Raw genomic sequence first — 11,730 nt, 5'->3', positions numbered from 1 at the left:
CTTTTTTTTTTTTTTTTTTTTTTTTTTTTTTTTTTTTAATCTCACTCTTCTTGCCGGAAATTCTCCCTTCCACTTCCCCACCTCTTGTGTGTCTCTGTGTTCCAGACCTACTGAACTTCTTTCAGCTCCTCAGGAGCTGCCAAGTTCTCTCTGATTTCTGTGCCTACAGGAGTCTCTTCTCACTTCCAGGAACATTTTTGCCATCCTCAGTCCCTTTTCACCTGGCTAATTCCATGCAAACTTCTGGGCTCTCTGTCACTCTAGAACCTGTATCTCTCCTTAACACTTAGCCCTTGACTCCTTTGTACTTAACTCACTATCTTGTGAGTGTTATGTATTTGCTGTGTCCTCTCCATACTGGGAGCTCCATGGGACCAGGGGCTATTCTATTTAATTATACATATGTTTACACACGCACACACACAGATCTTGTACACACTGCTAGTAAAGTTGATTGTTTCTGAGTAGAGAGGATAAGCATTATTTTAATATTCTAGAATACTTATCTATATTTTCTGATTTTCATAATAAACATCTCATGTTTTCCTAATAACAAAAAATAATAACACAATTTCAGACTTACTGTAAAGCTACAGTAATCATAACAGTGTGGAAGTAGCAAAGAACAGACAGCGAGATCAATGGGACGGAATAGAGAGTCTAGAAATAGACCCACACAAATACAGTCAACTGAACTTTGACAGAGGAGCAAAGGCAATACAGTGGAGAAAAGAGAATTTTTTCAACACATGGTGTTGGTACAACTTGACATCCACGTACAAAAAAATGATCTAGCCACAGACCTTAGACCCCTCACAAAAAATTAACTCAAAATGGATTATAGACTTAAGTGTAAAACACAAAACCATAAAACTATAAGGTAACCTGGGAGAACATTTAGATGATCTTGAGTTTGGCAATGGCTTTTTAGGTACCACACCAAGCCATGACCCATGAAAGAGATAATTGATAAGCTGGACTTCATTAAAATTAAAAACTCATGCTCCGTGAAAGACACTGTCAAGAGAATGAGAACACAAGCCACAGACTGGGAGAAAATATTTGCAAAAGACGTAGCTGATACAGGACTGTTATCTAAAATACAGAGAACTCTCAAAACTCAAAAAATAAGAAAACAAATGGGAGAAAATAATTGCAAACCATATATCTGATAAGGAACTCACACAACTTAATAGCAAAAATATATAAGGAACTCATACGACTCAGTAGCAAAAAAATCAAATCATGTATCTGTTGGCCATTTGTATACCTTTGTATACGCTATCTGGAAAAAATGTTTATTCCAGTCTGTATTTTAAACACCCCCAGTAGTCCTTTCTTCCTATGTGTGTCCTTTTCTTTTACACAGAACACTTCACTTCTGACACTCTGCTCACCAAATGTGAAGGCGGTTTCCCCACACCAAGCAATTCTGTGACACCAGCAATTTAGCTCAATTCTGACACTATGTACCTGGAGATAGCATCAGATCCTACAGGGTAAGGGCCCAGTCCCACCAGACTGTCCCACACACCACCACTTCAGATGCCAGTAGAAAGTTCAGGTGGTGACCTGCGCTTCTGACCCACTGGCTATAAATCAGAGATTCCCACAATGCCTTCCTTGGATTCAATTAATTTGCTAGAGTGGCTCACAGAACTTAGGAAAACAGTTTACTTACTGTTTACCAGTTTATTATAAAGGATGTGATAAAGGATACAGATGAACATCCAGATGGAAGAGACGTGTAGGGGGCAAGGCATGTGGGAAATGGCGCCGAGCCCCCATGCCCTGTCCACGTGCGCCACTCTCGCCACACCTCCATGTGGTCACCAACCTGGAAGCTCTCCAAACCCCATACTTTTAGGATACTTATGGAGGCTTCCTCACGTAGGCAAGATCAATCATTAACTCCATTTCCAGCTTCTCTCTCCTCACTGGAGGATGGGGGAATGGGGCTGAAAACTCCAAGCCTCTGATTATGGTTTGATCTTTCTGGTGACCAGCCCTCATCCAGTAGCCCACCCAGAGTCACCTCATTAGAACAAAAGACACCTCTATCACCCAGAAAATTACAAGAGTTTCAGGAACTGGGGACAGAGACCAGCAGATATTTTCTATTACCTCACAAGATACTTTGTCCATTTTTAAATTGGATTATTTGATTTTTTTGCTATAGAGTTGTATGAGTTTCTTATATACTTTTGCTATTAAGTTGTGTGAGTTCCTTATCAGATATATGGTTTGCAATTATTTTCTCCCATTTGTTTTCTTATTTTTTGAGTTTTGAGAGTTCTCTGTATTTTAGATAACAGTCCTGTATCAGCTACGTCTTTTGCAAATATTTTCTCCCAGTCTGTGGCTTGTGTTCTCATTCTCTTGACAGTGTCTTTCACGGAGCATAAGTTTTTAATTTTAATGAAGTCCAGCTTATCAATTTTCTCTTTCATGGGTCATGGTTTTGGTGTGGTACCTAAAAAGCCATTGCCAAACTCAAGATCATCTAAATGTTCTCCCAGGTTATCTTATAGCTTTATGGTTTTGTGTCTTATGGTATATATACACGATGTAATATTATTTGTCCATAAGAAAGAAGGAAATCCTGCCATTTGTGATATGGATGGAATTTGAGGGCATTACGCTACGTGAAATAAGTCAGTCAGAGGAAGACCAATACTGTATGATCTCAATTATATGTGGAATCTAAGAAAACCAAACTCAGAAACAGAGAGTAGAATTGTGGTAGCCAGAGAGATGGAGAAGAAAGAGTGATGGTGGTCAAAGGGCACACATTTCCAGTTATAAGATGAATAAGTTCTGGGGATCTAACGTACAGCAGCATGGTGACTACAGTTAACCGTACCGTACTGTATGTTTGAAAACTGCTAAGGGAGTAGATCTTAAAAGTTCTCACCATACATACACACAAAAAGAACTATGTGAGGTGGTAGACATATCTTAGTCTATCTGGGCTGCTATAACAGAAATGTCATAGACTGGGTAGCTTGTAAACAACAGAAATTTATTTCTTACAGCTCTGGAGGCTAGGAAGTCCAAGATCAAGGTGCTGGCAGATTGGGTGTCTGGCGAGAGGGTTCACTTCCTAGATGGCTGTCTTTTTGCTTTAACTTCGCATGGTGGAAGGGTCAAGGACTTCTTGTATAGGACACTATTCCCATTTATGAGGGCTCCACCCTCATGACCTAATCACCTCCCAAAGGCCTCATCTCCACACATATAACATTGGGGATTAGATCTCAACAGATGAACTTGAGGGAGACACAAATATTCAGTGCATAGTATACTGTATGATTCCAATTATATGACATTCTGGAAAAGGAAAATTATGGAGACAGTAAAAGGCCCAGGAGGGGTGAATAGGTAGAGCATAGAGGATATTTAGGGCAGTGAAACTGTCTTGTACGATACTGTTATGGTAGATACATGTGTCAAAACCCATAGAATGTATAACACAAAGAGTAAACCCTAATGTAAACAATGGACTTTGGGTAATGATGTGTCAATATTGGTAATCAGTTGTAACAAATGTACCGCTGGTAGGGGGTGTTGATAATGGGGGAGGCTGTGTGTGTGTGGACATATAGGGGGTGTATGGGAACTCTCTGACCTTCCTACTCAATTTTGCTGTGAACCACAAACTACCCTAAAGAATAAATGTATTAATCATGATTATGTTGGAAAAAGAAGAACAGTTTGTTCTTTGAAGACAAAAATAAAGGTGTTTTTGTTAAAAAAAAAAAAAAAGAATAAGTGTATTTAAAAAATTAATGAAAGAGACCTTAAAAATCAAAAACCAACTATCAGAGGTAATCCCACGCTGAGTCAAAATGCTAGGTGGTGTCTGAAAGTACCCACTTTCTAAATCTGGGATATGAGCAAGTTATGTGAACGCTCCAGGGCTTGATTTATTTTCTGCTTGAAAATAAAGAGTTGGGCAAGCTCAGCGGTTCTCGTGCTTTTGAATTTTTCATGAAGAAGTAAATTAAATATGGAAATGAGTGTAGAGTTGTCCACTTTTCATTTTGTGAAATAAACATATTTTCAAAACTCCACCATCTACTGTTACCATTTCATTATTAAAAAACATTTTAGTACAGAAAATTAGGACAGAATTTTTTAAAAGGCAGTCACTTTAATCGAATACCCTTAGTTTTATGAAACACTCTACATTTTCCTTTATTTTTCTAGTTTTTCAACTAACTGCTGAAAACTCTATGCTATCTGGAACCAGTTTGTGGACCAGTACTTGGAATGACTAAATGATGTCTTCCAAACCTAGTATTCTGAGGCTTGATGCACAAGTAGGTTGGTGTGGCAGAAATGTCCAAAGTGCTGGACCTAAGCAAACAGTGAACAGTAACCGTCAGGGCCCAAGTCCCTGATATATATGCTGAGCATATTATTGCTAATGCTTAAAACAACCCCATGGGGTAGGTATCATTGATGCAAAAAAACTGAGGCTTTGAAAGACAGAGTAACCTGTCAGAATCCAGCTACAGCAGTTGCAGCACCAGGACACATGCCCAAGCTGGTCTTGACTCCAAAGCCCATATTGTTTCTGCCTTCAGATTCTGGTTTTCTGCCTAGCATGCTCTCTTCTTCTGGTAGCAACATTCTCCTCCTCTGAAAGTGGCTCCTTTCCGTGGTGCTCCAAGGACAATGGTGCTTCAAGGACAAGGACAACCCTGTCTGAAGAACTTTCACCATTACACCCCCTACTGGACTCTTAATCGGCCTCCCCATAATGTTGCTCTGCTTACAAAATCCCTGAGCCCACCTGGGCAACGCCCACCTGGGCAAAGGGGCCTGTCCCAAATAAGGAAAGGCATAAGGCCTGCCCCACTCCCACCCTTACGAAGGAAGGTATATGTGCCTCGACCAATCAGTAACCAAATTTTTTTTTGTTGCGGTACGCAGGCCTCTCACTGTTGCGGCCTCTCCCGTTGTGGAGCACAGGCTCCGGACGCGCAGGCTCAGTGGCCATGGCTCACGGGCCCAGCCGCTCCGCGCCATGTGGGATCTTCCCGGACCAGGGCACGAACCCGTGTCCCCTGCATCGGCAGGCGGACTCTCAACGACTGCACCACCAGGGAAGACCAGTAAGTGAAATTTTTACCTCGGACCACTCCTTTGTTTTGCTGGCTATAAAAACTGACGCATAGCACATGTTCGGGCTCCGCTCTCCCAGACTACTAGGAAGAAGACCGCTGTGCTGGCAGTGACCATTCCCTTTAATAAATTCTATCTTCTTCACATTCTGCCTTATGTCTGGAAATTCTTTTCCAGCCCGTGTTCGGACCACAACATTTGGTGGCCAGTACGGGGATCTCTTTCCCCACCTCCTGTCCTCATTCCTTGGGACCCTCTGTGAACAGGCAAGTTGCTGTGGAAGCAAAGGAGGAACTCTGGCCAGGGCCACAGCCTGGTGTGTTCCAAAGGCTCCAGGGCTCACTTCGCCCCAGTAACTGCCGCCCAGAACAGGTGAGGATCCCTCTATCTCCCTTCTGACTGAGGACTGGGCCTACTGGTATGGTGTGGGCACGGGCCAGGCATTTAAAAGCCATTAGGGCGCCGGCCGCTGGAAGACTCCTGTGAAAGGATAAGGGGGTCATGGAATGGCAGGCTATTAGAGCGTCGGCCCCCAGCAAGACAACTTCTGAGCAACGCGAGGCACATCATGGACGAAGAAAAACACGAAGCCCACAGTCCCTTGGCCACCTCCTCCTCGGTAGGGTTAGAAGGTGGACTCCTCAGTCCTCTTTTCTGTCGCTTCTGCTTCTTTCTCCTCAGCTCCGACTGACTCTAAAGGACCTCGCTGCCTCTAGATCGTCCCAAGAGCTCCTTCCCATCCCTGAGAGTCTTCTAATGGTGAGTCAATGCCCAGCTGGCTTGCGGGCATTCCCCTCTCCATACACTGGTGCCCTGGCCGCACGCTTTCTCACTGCTCTGGCCACCTCCCAGGGTCGGACGGGACTTTGGGGATGGTCAGCCTTTTTATGCCTTAGTTGCACGGAGATGTCACTGAGACAAAGAGGGAGGCCTTTTTGCCCATCAGTGATTCTCAGTACCCCCATTCTGCAGCACTGGGGCTAAGTATAGGTTCAGGCAGGTCTATCCCCTTAGACTCACCTCTTAGGTGTATTCTCAGGAAATGGAAGGAATTTGACCCAGACAATCTCAAAAGGAAGAGGCTCGTATTCTTTTGTAACACGGCTTGGCCCAAGTACAAACTGGGGGACCAAGAATGATGGCCTCTTAATGGGACACTAAATTATATCACCATCCTCCAACTTGATCTCTATTATCAGAGGCTGGGAAAGGATTCCAAGGTTCTGTACATCGTGCTCCAAGGCCCTCAGTCAGAATCCAAACCTGAGGGACTCCTGTCGCATGTTTCTCTCCAATGCCGCTTTAATGCCTCATCCTCTCCCCTCTCCTCCTCCTTCAGCTTCACTACCTCGTCCCTCCCCATCTCCCCCTGCACCACATATCTTGGATGAGCCTTCGTTTTTGTTTTTTTTTGCGGTACACGGGCCTCTCACTGTTGTGGCCTCTCCCGTTGCGGAGCACAGGCTCTGGACGCGCAGGCTCAGTGGCCATGGCTCACGGGCCCAGCCGCTCCGCGGCATGTGGGATCTTCCTGGACCGGGGCACGATCCCGTGTCCCCTCCATCGGCAGGCGGACTCTCAACCACTGCGCCACCAGGGAAGCCCTTGGATGAGGCTTCTTGTCCCCCATCTCACCAGCCTCTTGCCCAACCTGCTGCTCCCCAACCCCTACCTCTCTGCCCGCAAGCAGACCTTCCTCCCCTCCCCACGCTCAGTCACGAGCAGCCCAACGCTCTGAATCGAGTCCCAACGTGGTTCCCCTACGAGAGGTCGCTAATGGAGACCGAGGTACTATCAGGGTTCATGTCCCCTTCCCCATGTCTGATCTCTCCTATTCAAGGGAAACTGGGCCCCTTAGCCAAGACCCCTCCACCTTCATCAGGGAATTCCAGGCCCTAACTATAGCCTTTGACTTAACCTGGCCAGTTATCCACGTGGTCCTAACTGCCTGCTGCATCACGAAGACAAGGCCGGGATCGGGGCCTTGGCTCAGGCCTGGGCAGGTGAGGCACACGCCCGAGATCCTAATGAGAACCGAGCGGGGGAAGAGACAGTCCCACGGGCAGGCCCAGGATGCAGATACCAGGCAAATGAAAATGGGCCAGCAGGAGGGCTCACTAGGAGAAGCTTCATGACTACATATCTACTGAAGGTATGAAAAGGCCAGTCGTCAAACAGGACAATTATAAGAAGCTCAGAGAAGTTACCCAGGAACCCTTGGAGAAGGCGGCCCTTTTTCAGGCCCGATTGGCAGAGGCTATGAGGAAATACACCGACCTAGACCCCGAGACTCCTGAAGTTCAGGCTGTATTGCGGTTCACTTTATAAGCCAGGCATCGCCGAGCATAAGACAGAAATTACGGAAACTAGAGCAAGGGCCACAGACCCCATTTTCCATCCAATTGGCAGGGCTTTAAGGTCTTCACGAATAGGGAGGAGGCTTCTAGGAATAGACGAGAAAGAGAGGAGGAAAAATTAACACAACCTGCTCAATATACGGCTCTTACCATTACTCGGTCCCTCCCACAGCAAGGACTCAAGGCAGCCCACCTCCCGTCGCAGAAACCACAGCTGACCTACGACCAGTGCGGTCAGCAGGGGCGCACAGTGAAGAACAGCCGCACCCTACCACCCGACACCCCGTGCCCTTACTGTCATCAAAAGGGCACTGGAAGAGGAGTTGTCCCTGCCGCCCTCAAGCTGGTAGGCCAACACCACAACCACCCAACACCTGGGGTATCTCGGGTCCCAGCCCCCTGGCTGAGGTCAAGGCCAATGGCCCCTGTTGGTGGTAGTTGACTACCAGGAGTGAGAACGGGATTACGCTCAAGATCTGGGGCTCCTGGATGCGGATGACTGAAGGTGCCCAAGGCTCAATCTACAGGCCCCTATGTTCCCCAGAAGACTGGAGGAGCCCCGGGTAACCCTGGATGTGGCAGGGGCTACTATAACCTTTCGAAGTGACACAGCGGCTACTTATTCAGCCCCGACCTCCTCCTCTGGTCCCATTCACTCTTCCTCGATCCTCCTAACAGGGATGGGAACAGGCTCAGCCAGACTCTTAAACTCTATTTTCATTGCCCTACAGCTCTCTCTTGAACTTACACAACAGACTGCCAACCTCCCAGCTCAAATTAACACGCTACAAGACAAATAATTTCTCTGCAGGAGTAGTTTTACAAAATAAAAGAGCTCTGGACCTCCTAAAGGCTTATCAGGGAGGGACTTGTGCAACATTAAAGGAGGATTGCTGTTTTTTGGTCAACCATCCGGGCAAGGTCCAGCCCAATCTTTGGGCCATGTATTTGTAACCTTCTTGTTAAGTTTGTCTCTTCCAGAATACAACAAATAAACCTCCAAATGGTGATACAACAAGAATACCACACAGGGCTTCCCTGGTGGCCCAGTGGTTAAGAATCTGCCTGCCAATGCAGGGGACTCGGGTTCAATCCCTGGTCCGGGAAGATCCCACATGTCATGGAGCAACTAAACCTGTGCACCACAACTACTGAGCCTGCGCTCTACAGCCCGCGAGCCACAACTACTGGCCCATGTGCCACAACTACTGAAGCCCGCGTGCCTAGAGCCCGTGCTCTGCGACAAGAGAAGCCACCACAATGAGAAGCCCGCACACAGCAATGAAGACCCAATGCAGCCAAAAATAAATAAATAGATTTATTAAAAAGAAAAAAAGAATACTGGACAGTCAACACTCGTACAACCCTTGAACAAGCCAACATCTCTTCCCATGGGGCCCACACTCCTCCCTAGATGCACCCTGACAGAGAGCAGGCAAGGGATCCCAGGGCCCCACGACGCCCTCACTCAGCAGGAAGCGGCCAGAGAGAGTTCATCACCCCTTCTCCTCCCAAAAGGGCTTCCTGAATGCCTGAGAGGGAATTAGGCAGTTAGGTAGATATGAGTAGGGTATTCAATAAGGCCAAGGAATTGGCCCTACACATAAAGAGAAGGGGGAGTGTGGTGCTCCAAGGACAATGGTGCTTCAAGGACAAAGGATGACCCTGCCTGAAAAAGTTTCAGAGGTATACCTACTGGACTCTTAATCGCCCTCCCCACCATGTTGAGATGGTTTTGAAATCCCTGAGCCCACCTGGGTCATGCCCACCTGGGCAATGGGACCTGTCCCAAATAAGGAAAGGCATATGCCCTGTCCTACTCCCACTGTACAGAAGGAAGGTAGGTGTGCCTCGATCAATCAGTAAATGAAATTTTCACCTTGGACCATTCCTTTGTTTTCTGGCTATAAAAACTGATCAATAACACATGTGCGGGCTCGACTCTCCCAGACTGCTAGGAATTCGGGCCACTGTTCTGGCAGCGACCCTTTCCTCTAATAAATTCTATCTTCTTTACGTTCTGCTTTATGTCTGGAAATTCTTCTCCAACCTGCGTTCATACCTTGACACTTTCCCCACTCCAACATGTGGACTCTTTGAGATTAATCTCCAGGCCATAGTTGACTCATCCGGGCGTGGGTACTTGATCCAAGAAGGGCGTGCCAATCAGAGTTCTTCCTTCTGTGTCTGAGTTTATACCTCGAGAGATTAGTAGGCCTACCTTCCAACACAGCCAGCTGTAAGACCTAAGACTCAGTAGTTTTCAGCTGTCTCTCCACCAGACCCTCGTTTGCAAGGAGAGAGAAAGAAGTGACATCAAGGAGGAACAGAGGAGGGAGAGACCTGGCAGCCTTCAAGTTCCTGCATCTGCTGGTTCCTGAGCCCCTCCATCCCCACCTTCCTGTGTTCAGATTGTCCCACCTTTCCTTGAAGTTACTGATTTTTTTAAGATAAATTTATTTATTTATTTTTATTTTTGGCTGCATTGGGTCTTCGTAGCTGTGAGCAGGCTTTCTCTAGTTGTGGCGAGTGGGCGCTACTCTTTGTTGCGGTGCGTGGTCTTCTCATCGTGGTGTCTTCTCCTGTTGCGGAGCGTGGGCTCTAGGCACGCAGGCTTCAGTAGTTGGGGCAAGTGGGCTCGATAGTTGTGGCTCGTGGGCTGTAGAGTGCAGGCTCGGTAATTGTGCTGCACGGGCTTATTTGCTCTGCCACATATGGGATCCTCCCGGACCAAGGCTCGAACCCGTGTCCCCTGCATTGGCAGGCAGATTCTTACCCACTGCGCCACCACGGAAGTCCCTCCTTGAGTTTAGTGAGGCAACAAACTCCTCCTTTTTTCTGAGCCAATTTGCGTTTTGTCCCGTGCAACCAGTAAGGCTTCCATGCCATTCTTCCTCCCTGGGAAGTGTGGAGCCCTACATCAAGGACACCCTACATCGAGGACACATGACAAAAACTCTGGAATTAACCAAGCCCCCATAGCAACTGTTGCCATGCGCGCTCCTAATCTAAACCAGACAGCCCCCCTCCCCCATTTAGCCCACAAAGGGGGTCGGCTCTCCCTGGTCTATCAGGAAGTCGCCCGCTGTATTTGCAGCGCCCCTAACTCTGCTCTTTGTTCTCAATAAACTCACTCTTTTCTAAAATACTTCGTGTCTCGAAATTCTTCTTCCAGCCCGCGCACGGACCACAACACTTTTGATACCCCCATCTTTATTTCCTGTTATTTATAACATCACTGAACAATTAATTCTATGAGGTCCTGTATTGTTTCCATGGTACCTCTCCCAAATCGGCTGTGAGATACCTGAGTTCAGAGCAAGAACCAAGTCCTGGAGTCCCCACTCCCATGCCCACCCCCACCCCCACCCCCGCTTCCCTCCACCATGGCGCCTAACACAGGAAAGTACATCAGAGGTTCCACAATTCTTTTCTAAGATCCACTGATTACAGGCCTTGGGCCAGCCGGAGGCCGGCTTCTTCCCCCAGGGAGGCTGCAGAAGGGCGCCACTGTGGATAGCACGGACAATGTGGATATACTGGAGTCCGGATTCCAGCGGGTTAGGGGAGGGCGTCACCTAACCAGGCCAGTCCCAGAGTGGAACTCGCCAGCCCGGCGGCTCGGCGCCGTCTGCGCGCCCGCCAGCCGGGCCCTGGGCCGGTCCCCACCGCAGAGCGCGCGGAGCGGCTGGGTCCTCTACGTGCCGGCATCAGGTGCAAACCCGGGAGCGCGGGCCGTGGGTGTGCGCGTAAGCTCCCGGAAAGCGCGGAACTCAGCCGCCGCCCCAGCTCGCCCGCCAAGCTACCCTGGGATATCCTTGGGTCCCCCCCTCCAACCCCCCAGCTCAAGCGGGGGAGGGAGGAGTTCGGACACGTAACCGACCTCCAGGCCCCTCTCGACTCCGCGTGGGGGGGCAGGCGGGGGAGCCGGGGACCGCTGTTCCAGCCCGCTGGCCTTCGAAAGATCCTCCTGGGCCAATGGCAGGCGGGGCGACGCGCCCGGATTGGTGCAGGCGCTCTGCTGATCACTGTGGAAACCCAGGCGGAGGGGAACGCGGGAGGATGCGAAGCCCCGGACGGGGGGAGCCAGCGGGGCGGGAAGAGGAGGCTTCGAGGCCCTGAGCTACCGAGGAGTTTTTACAGGAGGCAAAAGTCCACTGCGGGCTAGCGGGCGGAGGGAGGGGCGGAAGGAGGGGACCGCTTGGGGGCACTGGGAAGCCTGGAGGGAAGGCAAGGAAACTCA

This window comes from Neophocaena asiaeorientalis, unplaced genomic scaffold (genome assembly GCF_003031525.2).
Source record: "Neophocaena asiaeorientalis asiaeorientalis breed wild unplaced genomic scaffold, Neophocaena_asiaeorientalis_V1.1 scaffold43, whole genome shotgun sequence".
In the NCBI taxonomy this organism is placed as follows: domain Eukaryota; kingdom Metazoa; phylum Chordata; class Mammalia; order Artiodactyla; family Phocoenidae; genus Neophocaena; species Neophocaena asiaeorientalis.
The sequence above is the reverse complement of the archived record's forward strand: the minus strand, read 5'-3'. Positions refer to the sequence as shown.